General features: G+C 33.6%; 2 protein-coding genes across 4 annotated transcripts in view; one reads left to right on the top strand and one right to left on the bottom strand.

Moving 5' to 3' along the window:
* Positions 1-18,523, top strand: part of mtpn (myotrophin) — a 204,430-nt gene that overhangs the window by 36,341 nt on the left and 149,566 nt on the right. For 2 of the 3 annotated variants that reach the window (XM_073945855.1, XM_073945856.1), the window contains 2 exons: positions 448-580; positions 9,956-10,004. The gene's annotated coding sequence lies outside the window, so the exon portion shown is untranslated. Of the gene's footprint in view, positions 1-447; positions 581-9,955; positions 10,005-11,862; positions 12,128-18,523 lie in introns of those variants that run through there. The other variant, XM_073945857.1, reaches the window with a different exon arrangement.
* Positions 1-18,523, bottom strand: part of chrm2a (cholinergic receptor, muscarinic 2a) — a 140,136-nt gene that overhangs the window by 63,690 nt on the left and 57,923 nt on the right. The window lies entirely within an intron of this gene.

Below are 18,523 nucleotides of genomic sequence, written 5' to 3'. Positions count from 1 at the left end.
GAATGAGTGGAGATTAAAGTGAATGATGACAGAATAATTGTTATTTTTTGCATGAACTGTCCCTTTAATACAGAAAGCTCTGAGAAAACATAGTTTGCATCGGCCACACGCTTCATTTTCTATGCTGTTTCTGCTCAATTGAATCAGTCACGGCCGCTGTAGGAATTGACCTGAGATTTTGCATCAGCAGCGTTTGAAAGAGAAAAGGCCGTTAATGATTTAGATGCGTGTGTGTTTACGGCGGGCATCCAACCGTGCCACTGTGTTTCTGTCTCTTTCATATTTTATGAAAAACCAGACCCTCGTAGCAGGGGAGAATCTGTGAGAATGCTCTTTGTGTGTGTGTGTGTGTGTGTGTGTGTGTGTGTGTGTGTGTGTGTGTGTGTGTGCGCTTTTGTTTGTGTCTGCACGAGTTATGATGCTTTTTTTTTTTTTACCAACATATAGATCTCTGGTTACTATGGTGATGAGCCTCCCATTAGCAAAGTACCACTGATGATGATGATGATGGAGGTGATGTCATAATAGCAGAGATGTCTCCAGGGTCCTACAGACCTTCCCAGAACTCTTCAATACTCAGGTATACCTAGAGCTTAAACAAGTTGCTCACTTCTGAGGTGGCAAAAGTGAGTATTTAGAAGGCAGCGACTCTGAAAGTGAATTTGCATAATAGCATGAACTGAGAACTTGGCTCACAAATGATTCCCGGTAGAGTTTGATGTTGATTTGACTAACGATTAAATTAAAACACAAAACCACAAGACACGGGAAATAATATAGGTATTTACTAAAATAAAGGCCATGAAATGTATTTGATTTCAGCTCATTGCCAAAGCAACATTTCTGATTATCGGTTTTGTCTTGATGTTCAAGTTAAACTGAAAATTTTCAGATGCATTTTTCATTTTGCTTCATTTTATGTAGTAAAATAACTAAAGCTGAAATAAAAATGTGTAAGAGCCACAGTGCATTTATGTTTTTGTGACAAAACATCAAATTTTGACAACATAATTACAAAAAGCTGTAAGAAATTAAATTGAACATAAAAATAAAGATTTATTTAATAATAAAATAAATATGTTAAAATCATTAAAAGTATATACATCAACATGTAAACTAAAATAGTCATATATGAAATGAAAAACTTCAATATTTTTTAGTTAAACTTGATGTTTATTCATTCATTTTCTTTTTGGCTTTGTCCCTTTATTAATCAGGAGTCATTCCACAGTGGAATGAACCGCCAAGTTATCCAGCATATGTTTTATGCGGCGGATGTTCTTCCAGCTGCAACCCATCACTGAGAAACGCTCATACACACTTATTCACTACGGCTCACCCAATTTCCCTATAGCGCATGTGTTTGGATTGTGGGGAACACTGTAGTACCCGGAGGAAACCCACGCCAACACAGGGAAAACATGCAAACTCCACACAGAAACACCAACTGACCCAGCCAGGGCTCGAACCAGCGACCTTTTTGTTGTGAGGCGATTGTGCTACCCACTGCACCACCATGATGCTCTAAACAATATGTAATAAAAGCAATAACTACAAACATATAGATATATCAAATTAACAAATATTATTAGGAAAAGTATATATAAACAAACTGATATAATGGAGCTTCCAAAGCAGCACTTTATTTATTTATGTTCATTTATTTATTCATTCGTTCATTTATTTTTCTTCAGCTTAGTTCCTTAATTATCAGGGGTCACGAACAGGGGACAATGAACCGCCACCTATTCCAGCATGTTTTACACAGCGGATGCCCTTACAGTCGTAACCCAGTGCTGGGAAACACCCATACACGCTCATTCAAACACACACACACACACACACTCATATACTACCGTCAATTTAGTTCATCTATAGCGCATGTGTTAATACTGTGGGGGAAACCGGAGCACCCGGAGGAAACATGCAAACTCCACAGTGCTAACCACTGAGCTACCATGCCGCCCTCATTTATTTATTCAGTTTAAATGTATTTTATAAAATAACTAAAACTATAACTTCGGTCAAATCAGCATTTTTTTATATATATATTTTTTTTGAACGTTGTAAAATAACTAAAACTATGGTCCCACTTTACATTAAGTGTCCTTAACTACTATGAACTTACATAAAAAAAATAAATACAATGTACTTACTGTGTTTATAATGTATTTGAGAACACTTGTGTTGCTTTTGAGTTGGGATAGAGGTTGGGTTATGGACAGGTTTGGTTCCATGGGTAGGTTTAAGGGTGGGTTAAGGTGTAAGGAATGGTCAACAGTGTAATTACAAATGTAATTACAGATGTAAATACATATATGTATTTAATCAAGCATAAGTACACAGTAAATACATGTATTTACACAATAAGTACATTGTAACAAACTATTAATTCCTATGTAAGTACATATTAGTCAAGGCCACTTAATATAAAGTGGTACCAAAATTACTTTAAGAATCAAAAAAGAGACAAACTATACAGAAACACTTGACAAAAAAATTTTAATCTGTAAATAAATTTAGGGTAAAATATAAAAAAATAAAGAATATTGGTAACACTTTAGTTTAGCCACAATTTACAGTATTAACAAACCATTAACAAGGACTACTAGCTTCATCTATTAACTAGCTGTTTATTAATAGTCAGGTACAGTAGAAGTTGGATTTAGGTAGGATTAGGGATGCAGAGTAAGATCATACTTTATAACTACTAATGAACAGTTCATATCTTACCAATAGGCAGGTAATAAGCCAGTAGTTTATTGCATGAATTGTGACCTAATCTAAAGTGTTATCTAAATATTGAATAAAGAATATCTAATATGACCTTCAAATGTTTTAGTATTCTAAAAATGTGTATTGATAGAGAAAAATTCCCATGCATGGTTTTACTTTTGCTTCTCTTATCCTTGATGGTCTGATGTCAAGTTAGGGTGAAGTGCAGTAAAATAGGTTTCGAATGGGGCTTCATGCTGAATTTGATCTGCTGTCTGGGTGGACAGGTATTGACTGTGTTAAATGGTCTTTTCTCACATGTGCATTTTGCTGCAGTCAGCAGATGTAGTTGTGAGCGCAGATGTGTGTGTGTGTGTGTGTGTGAGTGATATACTGTACTGTATGCAAGACTGTATACTGACTTAAACACTAATACCTAATGACTCGTGACTTGTTCCTCTTTAGTTAATTACACTATACTTGCATTTCACACACACACACACACACACACACACACACACACACACAGTGCTGTGGCACCTTAATGAGGTGCTGCTAGCATGCAAAAATGTTGATTAATTAAGACAGAGACACAGAGGTCATAATGTCTTGAGGTTTCTTGTGTTTCTGTCCCCTTTTTTCATGTTTTTGACTAATTTATAACTGGATCAAGCAGCAGCCTGAGTCTGAGCATCATTTACATACACATAGTCAGAGTAACCAGGACAGAGAAGAAGTTTCATCTTGACATTTTCAGACCTAATTAAAAGAGAAAACGCAGTGATCCAAGAGAGGTCAGCAACTTATTACAATCACATCCAGGCGGCGTGTTTGTTTTCCTGTTGCTTTCTATCAATGACTTCACTGCCAGTTTTGTCTTTGAGCTATATATACACTACTGGTCAGAAGTTTGGTGTAATTAACAGTTGTTCATGTTTTCTGAGTTTATATCTTTCAAATCTGACTCTATTATTAGAAATCCAAGTTTACATAATGCAATTTTTGACTTTGTATTGGCATTTTAGAGTTTGTCTTTATTACATATATTGACTTTATATCTTGCAAGTCTGATGTTTATTTAAAATTAAGTGAACGTCTTGCACTTTTTGACTTGTTATTGGCGTTTCAGAGTTTACATCTTTATTTCTCAGAGTTCTGAGTCTACATCTTGCAAATCTGACATTTTTCCTAATTTTTGATTTAATTTTTTTTACAGTTCATGAGAATTCTGAGTTTCTATCTTACAAATTTGGCTTTTTTTTCTTATTAGAAATTTAAGTTTCCATTTTTCAATTTTTTATTAGCATTTCAGAGTTTACATCTTTATTCTTACATATATTGAGCTTATATTTTGCAAATCTGGCTTTTTATTTCATATCTAAGTTTGCATAGTGCATTTTTTAACCTTTTTTATTGGCATTTCAGAGTTTTCTTTATTTCTTAGAATTTATGTCTTGAAAATCAATTTTCCCTGCTTTCTCTCCTATACATTTTTTATTATTTAATTTTTATGCAGTTTGTTATGAAAGTTTATATCTTATGAGTTTACATCTTAGAGTTTAGACAGTTCTTTTCTGTCAATTTTATCCTATTCTTGTCATTCTGCATCAATTCACAAAGATTAATTATTCAGTCCCTCCAGGTCTTAGATTATTGATCAAATGTAATATCCCAATAGAGAAAATGAATGTATTTTTGACTGCCAGAGCATACTGTTGTGCTCTATAGTTGAATGAATCCTCTTAAGCTCACCTTGCCAACCCTCTTAACCTCATTATACGTGTTATTATTTTGTAAATGTGCCATCCTGAGCACATCATTCAGCTCTCATTTACCAAACGCTCATTTTTCCCCATTGACAAACACAGAAGCGTTCCTCCTCCTCCTCTGCTCTCTAAAAGGAGAATCTGACGTTCGGCCTTTTCTTCAACATTCACGTCATGCACCGATATATACACGCACACTAAATTTAGATGCTTAAGCAAGCAGTGAGTTCAATTGCAAAGAATCATCCATATTTAAACCAACACACTCACAAGCACGTTTATATTTACCTGTATATTTGCTCTCATTTTACATCATTTATAATCTATTTACTGCTGTGAAAACTGCTTTCATGCATATTTTACTGGCATAATGTCACATGCACATGATTATTACGGTGCTAATTAGTGCTGTTAGTATCTCTATTGCTCAGTTTGTTGCCATTTTTGGCAACAAAAATGCATATACAGTATAGTTGAAGCTATATTATTCACCCTCTTTTGAAATTGTAATTATTTTAATATATTATTATGTATTATATTATTATAATATATTTAATATATTATAATTATATTTTTTATATAATTATTTTTTAATATATTTAATATAAGTGATTTTAAACAGCAATTTTTTGACAGTATTTCCTAAAAAACAATTTCTTCTACAAAAGTTTATTTTAGTTTAGTTGTAATAAAAGCATTAACAATTATGGTTAATAGTATTAGCAATATATATTAGCAATATAAAAAAAGAAGAAAATATATATATTGAGTATATGAATTATTGAGTATATGAATTATTGTATTATTTTTCATTGGCTACAGGATCCCCCCCCCCCCCCCCCCCCCCCAATGATTAACCAAATTAACCCAGTTAATGGCACTTTAAGCTGAATACTAGTATCTTTTAAAAATAATGAGTATACGTAATATGTACAGTCAGCAATGCAAAAAATAAAAGTTATTAGAGGTTAGTTATAAAAAAAATTGTTTAAAAATGTTGAAATCTGCTAAACAGCACTTGTATGTTTCTGTTTATAAGTTAATTACATATATATACAAGCATCTTTTACACTTTAGATCTGTAGTGTCTGCTTTTTTGCTGGCTGTATGTGGGCGGAGTAATACACAAAGGATAAAGAGGCTGTACGAGTGCTGATATTACTTAAATATACCACGGCTATCAGCCAATCAGATTCGAGAACCAGACAGAAATGTTGTGTGTGTGTGTGTGTGTGTGTGTGTGTGTGTATATATATATATATATATATATATATATATATATATATATATATATATATATATATATATATATATATATATATATATATTCATTGTTCACTGTATTATTGTTCACTATATTATATATTATTGATTAACAAGACAGCAGTTGCACATGCGGGTGAATAATCTTGACCTAAATTTTTAATTAAAATAAATGTTTGCCTTCAAATGTACTTTGTATTCACTTAATAATGTTAACACCTTACAATAAGGTTGTATTAGCTAATGTCAGGTAATGTATTTGCCAACATGAACAAACAATAATTCACAATAATTATTATTTCAAAGTAGCTTTTTAAGAGGTGCACATTATTGGATTGCAAATGAAGTCAGAGAAGTTGAGGTTATTAGTTACTAACAACTTTAACTAATGACTAGGGCCAGATGGAATCTGCGGACAATTTTTTGCTATTTCTCTGCAGAATCGTTTTTGAAATCGGTAGATTTATGCGGAATGATTTTGGGAGAATCATAACTAAAACATTAATATATTAAATGAAAATAAATAACTTTTTAACTTTTATTTAATGTTTACAATGCAAATCCATTATGGACTTATATATTTATTTACTTGTTTACATTAATGAAAACTGTATTGTTCATTATTAATGCATGTTAGTAAATATGTTAACTAATGAAACCTTACTGTAAAGTGTGACCAGTTGTTTAACTTGCCGAATTAACCAAATTGATCATCTTTAGTCTAGTGAGCTCAATGAGATGTTTTCTATTGAACTGAAGTCTTTATGCACATTTAACTCTCTGTCCGCTTCTGATTGACAGCTGTCTGAATTTTGCGCACAGGCTGCAGGTGTTCCCTAAACGCCAGTGTGTGTAAAGTGACCTATGGGTGTGTGTGTGTGTGTGTGTGTGTTTTGTAGTACTATGTGTCCTGCAGCATTTCCATCAGGCCAGCAATGGGAGGAACATGTCACTACAAGCTACTCAATCTACTCCTGTCACAGAAATCAATACTGCCACACACACAAACACACACACTCACACACACACACACACACGTCCAGGAGAACATCTCAATTGTTCTACAGACACTCTTAAGATATAAAGACGTCTACAGAAAAACAACACAAACAGTAAAACATCCTGAAAAAAAGTCAATCTTGACCCACTAGGCGCACACACACACACACACACAAACAAAGACAGAAGTTCTGGCATATAACGCACATGTTCAAAGCTGAATATCTGACTTCAGCATTGTTCTTCAGATAAACAAGTATGTTCACTGAGTATGTTTCTGACATATCTGCAAACATATTTCAGAAACTTACATACAGCACCTTTAAACAAGACTAGAATGAGGGCTGTAGTTAAAAACATTTCATAATTATATTTATTTATTTTTCGACTTCACCTTTGCAGACATGCACTCAAAAATGGGCATAACCGCAAATAGGTTAAAACACAAGCACAAGACCTCACCATTTTCACTGAATCGTGCTTTTGTCGTCCTCACAGATCTGCCATTGTTGTGTAAATCACTTCGGAAATGAATTAAAAGTTTTCCAAGTGTGTCATGATACACTTGAATTTTTCCTCTGCAGTGTAATGTGTGTGTGGACGGATTCATCCATTATGAATGTCTAGAAGCAACACTGTCACCTGGACTGAGAAACTCAAACAGCGTCAGTCTGGAGTGTGTGTGTGAGGATGTGTGTGTGTGTGCGTATGCACAATGACAGTCTTTCCTCCTTCAGGAAAAACATCCTATCTCACTTTTACAAGAAGCTGATTTTGCCCTGTTAATAAGAGGTTTTTATGACATGCACATTTTACAATATCCCCGCAGTTAACAAGGACATTTGTGCTTCTCTGTGCATGTGTGTGTGTGTGTGACTGTAAACCAGTGATGTGCGAGTTTGACATTGTGAAGGGCAGAGTGAGAATTGGGTAACATCCAGTTTGGAATATTCAATCTCTTTGGGTTTATTAAACACAAACACTCATATATGCGTCTCTCTGCTGCTTCGGCTCGCAAACATGTCATGAAAGATGCATAATGTGCACATCTGTTGTCAGAGATCTATTATTGCTTTCACTAATATTTGCTATCGCTATTCTACCAAAGCTGTTTTGTGTAATAATATTTCAGGCAATACTTTATAAATAAGATAAAAATAATTGCATAATTGCTGCATAATTATTGGCCATTAGTATTTATTTATTACATGTATTTTATTATTGTGTCATAAAGGTAAACAAATAAACTTAATAGTGATCATTTAAAATCAGTGTTATTTTTTAAGATTTATTTTTTACCTTTATTAAGAGGATAGGACAGTATTTTAGACAGGAAATTAAGTGGGAGAGAGAGAGGGGGTAGGGACGGGAAATGTCCTCGAGCCGGGATTCAAACTCGGGACGCCCTGAAGTGCTTCTGCACCATATGTCAGCGCGCTAACCACTAGGATATTGCAATGACAACCAGTGTTATTTTAATACCACTGAAACTAATTTGGTTTGTAGTTAATAATTTCAATGATTTTGTTTTGTGTCGCCTCATAGCGAGAAGGTCGCTGGTTCAAGTCCCGGCTGGGCCAATTGGCATTTCTGTGTGGAGTTTGCATGTTCGGAGGTTTCCTCCACAGTCCAAACACATGCGCTATAGGGGAATTGGATAAACTAATTTCGCCGTAGTGAATGTGCATGATTGAGTGTGTGTATGGATGTTTCCCACTACTGGGTTGCAGCTGGAAGGGCTTCCGCTGTTTAAAACATTCCACTGTGGTGACCCCTGATAAATAAATCAAAGAAAAATGAATTAATTAATGAATGTAATTTAAGTTTATATTTACACCGTGTCTCCAAGCAAAATTAATTCTGTCAGAATTTCGTCAAAATACCTCCAACTTTAATTATATTTTTGTAATACGATGGCAAATATATGAAATTATATGATATGTATATGTTTTCCACCTCACATGACTTTATATCACCACTGTACCTTGTTAAACAATGATATTGACAGAACGCTTCAATTTTATTACTTGCAAACTAAATTAGCACACAGAAATAAAGCAACGTTTACATATCAGAGCCATTAATTGCCAGACTCATGTGCAATCTGTCGGACAGTGCGATGGGTGCGTGATGCGTCTTCATTGGTCAGTATGGACCACGACCACTCCCCGCCACACAACATACTGATCCAGTGCGATCAATTTTCGCCACTAAATAATCCAATACACCTTTGGCCAGGGTGTCCGCGGGGTTTTAAAAAGTTTTAAAATGTAAATCATTTTAGATGGGCCTTAATTTTCCTTTGTTTATGTGAAGCTACCCAATCGATTCAGCACATATGCAATCACCAACAACACATTTCAATAAACGTTTATCATAACTCAATACTGTAATATTGCAAGTCTGTTGTGCATACATTTAGTTTACTAAATAGTTGTGTTGAAAAATCTTGTATGTATAAAACTACTGTCCGCTTATTTTGACATGCTATTTTAAAAATGTGGCTAGGAAATAACTCATTATAATTACTCTTTTGATAGGAAAAGTAGAAAAAAATTATGCTGCGCCAGTAAAAATACTTAGCAAGTAGCCCTATAAAAACCCGAAATGTCATTCTTCGTGGTGTTAAAAAGGTCTTGAAACCTGTAGAAACCCTGTTTGTCCAGTTTTTAGTAAGAAATTCACAAAGAAAACTTAAAGCACTAGCCTTTCAGTTCTCGCAAACCTGATCAAACTCTCATCTTCATTCGAAGGTCTTCTTTTTGTATCACATATTATTGCTTATTTTGTCTTGGAAACATTGCATAAATATGCACATTAGTTTAGACCCAGGCCTGCTCAACCCTGCTCCTGGAGATCAGGTCCTAATTAATTGGTTCAGGTGTGTTTGATCAGGGTTGGAGCTGAACTTTGTTGGAAGGTAGCTCTCCAGGAACAGGGTTGAGCAGCCCAGGTTTAGACTTTTTTTCTGCTTTTCATTTTAGATGTAGTTCAACGTGTGTAGTTTTGTCAATTTTATCTATATTTTTGAATTTTTATTATTTAATGTGTTCTTTTTTCTTTTTTAGTTTTCGTTTTAGCATTTTAGCGATAATTAAACTAAAATAAGCCGTTTTACCTCAAGAATAAATTTGTTTAAAGTAATTCAGTTTTTTTTATTTATGTTAATGACTCTAGCACTCTTCAGAATTAATTTCAATTCTGCATTTCAGGTATCGGACTCTTAACATCAGGATAAGAGGATTTCTACACTCTTGAAAGGTAAGCAATAGTAATATCAGCCTGGTTCATTTATATAAACTAATTACTACAGTTTTCAATTAACGGGTAAAAAAAGAAATGATCTGGTTCTCAATTACTTGTCGCTAATGTCCACTGTGGCATATTTCATTCCCTAACATGTTTTAATAAAGCCACATGTAGGCACATACTGCTGTTTATTAAGTTTTCCCATAATTAAGATAGACTAATTAGTCTGTTATGTGTGTTGCAATCCATGTGTCCCAGTTCAGTTTTATACTTCCACCTTAATTGAGATGAATGTTTACACAGCACATAATGTCCTTCCTGTCACAGTCTGGGTTTCCCCTGCATGTTAAATATGACTGTGACAGATATTCATGAGGTCTTGGATGTGTTGCCTGGATTATAGTTTTGGAGCTGAATAGCCCAGACAGATGGTTTTCAGCTCATTTAGTATGAGATGTGTCTGAAACGGACAGTCAGGAATCGTGTGTATTGACTTATTAAACAGAGGAGTCATTTATTGATTCAATACAACCAATTCATGAACAAATCACTTTGGGGAACCAGATCATAGTGCATTCAAAACTTGCAACCTGAAGAATATGATTTAATTAATCTATATTTAAAATTATTTTTATAAAAACCATATAGTATATGAGCAGCAACTGCCATTTTTATCATGACATCAAGGCATTTAGTGCATTTGCATTAATAAAAAATTAGAAATTAATAAACTTATTGCTAAAAATATGAGAAATTTTCCATGTACACGTGAATTATGCAAAACAAAATTGTATAATTAAATGATATAAAATATACACATCTGTGTTTAGTTGATTACAATTCAATGTAAATTAAGTATATATTTCCTTTCTTGGAAATATAAAAAAGAATCTAAAAATTATCCATGTTTACCCCACTGAAATGAATGTATTCAAAAAACAATAAACAATTTAATAAATCAGTCACATTTTTTTTCTTCATATAAAATTATCAAAAACAAATCTGTCTATCTTATCTTTTAATTTGTAATTTTATTTATTTATAGTTAATTAATTTTTTTAAATCGTTAAATTTTTTGGTTTATTTTTTTTGTTTTATTATTTTTATTTATTTTTTGTTCGTTTAATATTTTTTAATTTTTGTGTAATTTATTTTTTACTTTTTTATTAAATTTATTTTTTGTTTGTTTAATTTTTTATTTAACTTTTTTTTTGTTTAATTTTAAATTTTTTGTAGATTTTTTTATTTAACTTTGTTTATGTTTTGTTTTAATTTTATTTGTTTAGTTAAATTTTTTGTTTAATCTTTAATTTTTTGTTTAATTTTTTTATTGAACTGTTTTATTTTTTGTTTGTTTAATTTTCTATTTTTTTGTTTATTTTTTATTTAACTGTGTTTATTTTTTGTTTGTTTAATTTTTAATTGTTTTGTTAAGTTTTTGTTTGATCATTAATTTTTGTTTATTTTTTATTGAACTGTTTATTTTATGGTTGTTTAATTTTCTTTTTTTTGTTTAATTTTTTAAACTTTGTTTTATTTATTTTTTATTTGTTTAATTTTAATTTGTTTGTTAAATTTTTTTTATTTAAATTTATTTCACTTTTGTTAGTTTAATATTATTTTTCATTTGTTTATTTTATTTGTAATTTTTATTTTTGTTGTTTTATTTTCTTACCAAAGCTGCATTTAAGGTTTCCTGGTTAAAGCATTGCTGAGTGTGTTATAAGATCTGTCTAAAATAGATTGAATAATTCAGTGGCATACCACTTGTGTAGTATAAGATGTCTTGGTAAATCTGAGTGCAATTTCTCAGGCTTGTTGAGAATTATCATAATCCTGTAAATAGCAAAGCTCTCCATTTCAATGCCACATAGCAGAACCAGCCGAGATATTGAAGTGATCTCATTAGTGATTTTTTTTCCTTCCTATTGAAACGCGTCAACCAGGAATGTGTTGAGAAATGTTGCATGATTTTCTTCAGTGTTTTGGCGAAGGTGTGGAATGTGATATGGGGAATGCAGGGCTCTTGTTAATGTCAGCGCTGAAGTGTTTTTACTGGAGCTGAAACATGCGGTTGGCTGAACTCTTGCAGCCGCGGGACATTAAAGGGACGCCGCTCTGCTGTTTTCTTTCAGGTAGTGGTGCTGTTTTGTGTAAACATGGTTTCAAAGCGCCTTGCAATTCGAAGCTTTGGTGGAGAAGGAACGTTCTAGGTTCAATGCAACTTTCGGTCACGCTCGTTTCTACAGAAAATGATTTCTAAAAACAAAGAATTTCTTCACAGCCGTCTCGTCACTAAAAGGATCATTTAGACAATTTTCAAATAACACAATTACTGTAAGTGCTTAAAACAAAATAGACTTTTTGCTTTTAAACTAAACTCATCTAAATGCATTTCATCTGTGTTTTCCGTAAAACTGAGTGACAAGTCGAAGTCATTTTCTGTGGTAATCAACTTTCCTTTTTGAACCCGTAAATGAAGTTGCATGAAAGAGCTGTGGTAAGTTCTGCAGTTCTTGCATGTAATGCGGGTAAATCTTCCTTTTCACAGAGCTCAACGTGGCTGTTTGGATAAATCTGGATGGGATATTAAAGCGCAGTTTAAAATTCTGTACATTAATCTCTCTTTCAGCGCTGATGTAAGCAACCCGCGCTGTGGAGATAAATATAATCTAATAACGCAGTGGCTTTTGCAGTCATTCAAATGAAACCAATTAAAAAGCCTGCGTCTGCGCAGATTGTGGAGTGTGTGAGCTTTCCCGGAGTGTGAGTTTACACAAGGTTTACATGCGAGCGCTCCCATCTAACAGATCACAAGCGTCTGTTTCTCTTTTAGTCTCTCTTTGGGACTGGGAGATTTAGGATTCGTTTAGGAAGATGTTTGAACCTTGAATGAATGGCTATAAATGATCTGATGCATGCACAAATACAATGTAAACGCGTCAGCCACACTGTAAAAATATACATTAATTAGCAGTTTTCTGTATTTTATGAAATTTTTAATAGATTTTTCTCTGTTTATTTCTGCTTCTGAATTCCATTATTGGATCTTGATCTTCCTTCTAACTACTTTTAACCTTGAAGTTTCCCAAAGTGACTTTTATGAAGATGTATAATAGTTTGCAGTGATATATTGTTTAGGTTGGTGTTGTATATTACTCTACAAATATCCTGTAATACACTGCCAGCACATTTTCTCTTATTCTACAGACTTATTTCTCTCTCTATTATTATTTCTTATACATTAAATTGTATTAAACTATTAAAATGTCAATTAAAGACATTAGACTGTAGAGTTGAATCCATCAAAAGTCAGAGCAGAGATAAAAATCCCATAATGCAATTCACAACCGAATTAACAGTAAATTTACAGATTTTCTTTTACGATGCAGTGCAAAAATTACTATTAAATTAATTCAAATGTATGTTGTGCAGAAGAGGTGTATTAAATAAGGCATAGCTCTTAGTAAGGGAATAATACTTTGCTTTTATAACCTTCAAATTTCACAATTAAATATATATATATATATATATATGTTTGCTTTCAAGAGACATGACAAAGTAATACATTTTGTGTTTTGAGTGTGCAACATACATATATAGTGTATAGAAATGAATCTGTAAAATAACAAAGCATGTAAGGGCACCAACGCAGGCTATATGCCTTTTAAACTAATGAAATGCTAAAAATGATACTATAATTAATAATAAGAATTAATATTAAGCTGCTTTTCCACTATCGTGCCAAACCGTTCTAAGAACACTTCGGTACGGTTACGGTTGTTTCTCCACTGAGCCTGGAACGGCGCGGCACGATTACAAACCGTTCTCGGCCTGGAATTCTCGGCACGGTTAGACAACCGTGCTGAACTGTGCTGACAGATTCTGTGTGTTGACGTCGCGACTCGGTTGCTAAGCTACCACAGCTGGTTCAGCAGAAGCGCGCTAGTCATCAGACATCCTCAATAAACTACAGTACATTTAATATAAAATAATGATCCAGGTCTAAACGATACAGTTTGAAAAGGGTTTTAAAACCATAGAGCATCCCTGGCAGAGAAGTGAATAACTCATCACATTCTAACGAAGATATTTTATTCATTAAAGTTATTATTTTATTGACTTGAATACAGACCTACTTCGCCTGCTGAATGTGAGTTTATTGCACGCAGCGCTGTATTTCACAGCACAAAACTCGCTCTGATTCGGGAGATACATGCCAACGACTTGTGCTGCTGACTTTTTTTTCCTGCTGCGCATCGAATAAAGCGAATAAAATCACGCTTTGCATCGTCGATGTCCAAATTCCACAACAACATCACTATATCCATGGAACACGAACTTGCTGACTCTTTTAACAACGAGGAAATAATTGCACTTTTTAATTCAAAGCCAGGACAGCTTGTTAATACCGGCGAGACCACCTGAAGGACGGCGTGTTCGTGTTGTAATGTCGGCCGTTCAAAAGACTTTGCTTGAAAGCTTTACGGAGCGGCACTGTAACTGTCCAAGGTACTGTTGTATGATTTATATTATAGCATATGGACTAATAAACAAGTCAAAAGAATGAATGAATTAAATAAATATGGATTCTTAAATGTCAGTATTGCTTTTACTCAAAAAATATCAATACGTTTTGACAAATGTTTTATAAAAACAAAATGAGCAATTTTCATCATTTCAGCTATAGGCAATTATATGATTCAGTTATACATAAGTTATATGACATTTATGAGGCATGTAACATGTTTCTGTGTTTTGTTTTGTTTTTTTGTGGTGATCTTTAATATAGCTACGCAAATATTTTCTAAAACGTCTAGCAATATTTCGCCTACAGCTTGTTAGTTAATAATGAACACAAAAATAATTATAAAAATAAAAATAAAATGATCAAAATAATAAGATAATAAAGCAGCATTTTAGTGCTTTATATGCTTTAAATCCTGCAATATATGTGTTGTTTCATATTCGTTTTTTTCACTTGCTGCATTCGTTATTTAATGTTTGAATAGTAAAACAAATAACAGCCATCGCTTAAATGGTTTCATTTTACTATCAAAATGTAGTATATTTTATATCATTATCAACTTTTGATATAGCCTAAATACGCAGTGTAATTTAATTAATTGTTAAAAATGAAATAATTTATGTGCTGTGTTTTTATTAGTGAAAGTGCCCGCTCACCTTTGACAAGGCCTGTCCAAAATGATATTTTTGCCACTATGATGCAAATGCACTATTATTGTTGTCTTATCATTGTTTTTTTTCTGTTATGTTCAGAGATTTTAAATATTATTTATTTCCCCTCCAATTATTTTTAATCATCACGTTACATTTTGGTAATTTTCCCTCCAAATAAAATTTAGCCAGAGCTGCGCAACATATAAATAAATAAGGGTGCACATTTAGCACCCCTATTTGATAGAGCGGCATAACAGTGTTTAGTCACATGCTTTTGCTTTTATGAAAAATAAATAAATAAATAGTTTCGGCTCTTATTTAACTTTAATTGAACAAAGGGAGCCGTTTACATTGCGTTACCAAGGCAACTACTGATGCGTTTTGTGTAATGTTTTAAAGAGCTTTGTCGCAGCACGACAGTGGAAAATGAAACCATATCCGTGCTGTCTGGCCCGGTTTGGCACGGAATGGAACAGTTCTGTTTAAAGAACGATTCAGCACGATAGTGGAAAAGCGGCTTTAGTCAGTTTTGTTAATTATTTCATCACCAAAAGTCAACCCATGCTCATTCTGAAAATCTACCCCTATATACATTTCTGAGGAGTGCGAAAACTGTCCCAGAAGGTAAATTTTTGTTGCAGTTTTTGTTTCAATAACTCAAAGGCATATGTGTATGTTTTTTAAGATCTCAAATTTCTCTTGTGAGTACCATTAACGTCTGCTGTTCTCACGTAAATCCACCAGAGGCCGCTGTCGACCAACTGACTGGCCGATCGACTGACCCACCCTCCTCCTTTCCTAAACCCAACCAATAGTGTTGTCAAAAGCAATCCAGAAAAAAAAGCCCTCGCCTGATAACCACATGTTCAAATTGACCCTGTTATTTACTTGTTTATTTTTATTTTTGGCTTCTGTTTTTGTCTTACCCGCTTTCTGGGTATTCACCAGACTCAAACTCCTTTCTGCGTCTCAGGACCGCTGACATACATGGCGATCCAATGGACAAGCTGATAACAGCCGAAAAGCCGTCCATACGGAGGTAATCGGTACCTCACATACGTACCTCTGGCTACATAATTCATGATCTCCAGAAATGTAAATAGGGCTGCCTTTTCAGTATGAGCCTATGTTGACAAAAGTTGTTGCCAAACAGAAACACCAGTGGATCACATGCAGTCAACTTTTAATTAACATAATTGTTTTAGCAGTGTATGTTTAGGTGTCAGAATGTTTTGTACAAAGTCATATATTTTGATTTCTTCCTTATATCTTGCACACTTTTGGGACTAAGCGTGCATATATTTATTTCAGCATGAAAAAACAATAACTTTAATCTCTTTAAATCTCAGAATTGAAAAATAGTTTTCAGGTTTTTAATGCATTATGAAAGTGAAACACAGCAATCTCAGTTTGCTCTGTTTTTGTCCTAATAAATTGTCATTAAAACTGTCAGTGCTCTATTTCTCATGTGACATCACACTTAATTTCCAATCTCATTAGTTCAATAGAATTTTCAAGTTCAATCCAGACCAATAACTCGCTGCATTTACTCCTAAAAGAAAGCTTTTTGTGCATTTGTTTTTAGAAACTAATAAATTCTTTCATGAATGGATGGTTTTTCCATCCCTGCTTTTACTCAGAAGGGAGGCTTTGTCAGCTTTAGCTCACTTTCGAGTCTATATTCGTCCCCGAGGTACAACAAAGTCAACACAAACATGTGAGCATAATGGTTTGTGTTGCTTAGATTAATGTTAATACAGACCGCGTCCTGTGAGAAACTTTATATTGTCTCGAACCCTCAGAGGTATTTAAGTGTGTTTGTGTGTGTTGATATTTGCACGAGTCCCCTAGAGAGCGCGTGCCGTGTGCATGCTGACAGACGTTCAATGCTTTTGTAAATCCCCAACCAAACCTCAGATCGTGCCGTGCGTCACAATTATATGTTCATTCTTAGACGCTTCTGTCTATGTAAATAAATAAGTAAATAAACGCTAAACCTGAATGATTTTCCTGACATTTGTTCATGTCTTTAAAATCTAAGTTTGTCCATGAATGCAATAAAAATGCAATCAATGTTGTTTGATCTGTGAACACATTCTTATGAACTAAATCTTTCAGTCTGATTCAGTTTAGTGATTCAGTTTAATCACTGGGTATGGTTACATGGATAACAATATTCAGATTTTAATATGATTAAGACAATACTTAATACATGGAGTATTTAAGCTCTTAGTTTTTTAAAGAAAATTTCTGAGGAGAATATATGGCCCAAAAAAAGGCAATAATCAATGGAGGATACGTCACAACATTGCAGCCTTGTATAAGGAAATTGATATAGTTAAATATATCAGACTTGCGAAGCTAAAGTGGGAAGGACACGTCATACGTATGGATGAAAATGCCATTCCAAAAAAAATCTTCAGCACTGACCCGGTAGGCAAAAGAAAAGTAGGAAGGCCTAAACCAAGATGGCGAGACTGCATTAGCAGTGACGCCAATGTTTTAGGAATAAGGAATTGGTGGGCAGTTGCCCAGGACAGAGAACATTGGCAGAAGTTACTTGAGGCAGCCAGGATCCAGTAATGGATTGTCGCGCTAAGGATGATGATGATGATGGTAGAGTATTTTAGTGGCAATATTAAAGTGCAGTACAGATATGCAAACACCGCAATCAAACTACTACCGCTTTGATTACTTTTTTTTTTTTTCTTTAAATGATGGTGTGCGCAGGACTTGAAATTGCTTGGGTATTCTCTGGGTGCTGCAATATATATTTTAATATGAATATAATTTCACAAAATGCGTTAAGTAACTGGAAATAATAAATTTACATTGATTGGGATGATTTTGTAGGGAAGTACATCTGCATAAAATATTTTGACACAGATAAAAACAACAGAACATAGATAAAAATGAAATAAACAGTGGTTTTTGGTAGAGTCTAACTATATCAAGGGACAAAAATTCAATTAACAAATCTAAAATAACACTAAATAGTCTTTATTTTTTAAATAATTAATAATTAATCTTTGTTAAATTGGCAAACTTATAATTTAAATAAATCAAAACTTAATGATTTCTTGTTCCCAAATGGTTTAAATTGGCTTCAGATCTTACAGTTGCAGGCTTTAAAAACACATCCAAGTAATAATCTTACGCTATTAGATGAATCTACAAATTACGTGTACTGAACTTTTTTGGTTAATTATAATCCCAGCTTGACAGTGCAGATCCTGCGATGAGACTATTGCTGATGTACACATTGCAATATCGATGCTGAAACTATATATTGTGCAGCCCTAATGCTGAGAATTCTAGAAGAAATGGACAGTATGATGTGCCGTGACTTT

Source organism: Danio rerio, chromosome 4, assembly GCF_049306965.1.
Source record: "Danio rerio strain Tuebingen ecotype United States chromosome 4, GRCz12tu, whole genome shotgun sequence".
Lineage (NCBI taxonomy): Eukaryota > Metazoa > Chordata > Actinopteri > Cypriniformes > Danionidae > Danio > Danio rerio.
Note: the sequence above shows the minus strand (reverse complement) of the source record. Positions and strands in the feature narration are given on the sequence as shown.